Genomic DNA, 795 nt, shown 5'->3' on the forward strand with positions numbered 1-795 from the left:
GAGAGGTTTGCCACTCAGAAGGACAGACGGGCAAAATTCCTGTACAAATAAGATGACAGACACACACACACAGAGCAGCTCTGGCCGCATGTTTCTTTGTATATGGTTGACCTTAGCATAAAAAATCCAGTTATATATGGTACTCTAGAAAGTCTTAATAGTGTCTTTGCTAATATTACTGTATATATGTTGTTTTGTATCAATTAATTGTTGCAGTTCTGGAGCACATTAACAATTAGTCACATTTAGTATGATCATAAAATACTGTATGCTATTCTTCCAGTCAAAGGTTTGAGTTCATCCACTTGATATCCATTTCTATATTATACATCCTTTTATACAGTGTAAGATTTCCTATAAACTTTATAATAATTTCATGTTATTGTCCACTTTCCACTCTGTTCTGACAGCATGCCTGTTGCGTTGCCTGTTTACTACCAATGGTAAAAAGTTCACTTTAAATGCAAATGAAAGGCTTGGGTTTGTGTAATATGTTTTTGTGTAAGAATGCCTCAACTTTTTAATATTGGCATTAAATAATTACTGAATGTTTCACTGAGCACTGCTGTCCTGCAGTTTGTGTTAAAATATATCGCGATGGTTACAGGAAAAAAAAAGTATGGCACAGCCCCACCGAGAATATTTTTCACCAGCCGCCACTGGTTGTCAGTAGGATACAGTAACCTATGCTTCAGAGGGGAGGAGCAGGTAGTTTCCAAATGCACACCCACTGGCAAGGATTTCCATTCCAGCTGGAAGGCAGAAACTGGAATACGTTTCTAGAGTGAGCTTTGT

This window comes from Coregonus clupeaformis, unplaced genomic scaffold (assembly GCF_020615455.1).
Source record: "Coregonus clupeaformis isolate EN_2021a unplaced genomic scaffold, ASM2061545v1 scaf1328, whole genome shotgun sequence".
In the NCBI taxonomy this organism is placed as follows: domain Eukaryota; kingdom Metazoa; phylum Chordata; class Actinopteri; order Salmoniformes; family Salmonidae; genus Coregonus; species Coregonus clupeaformis.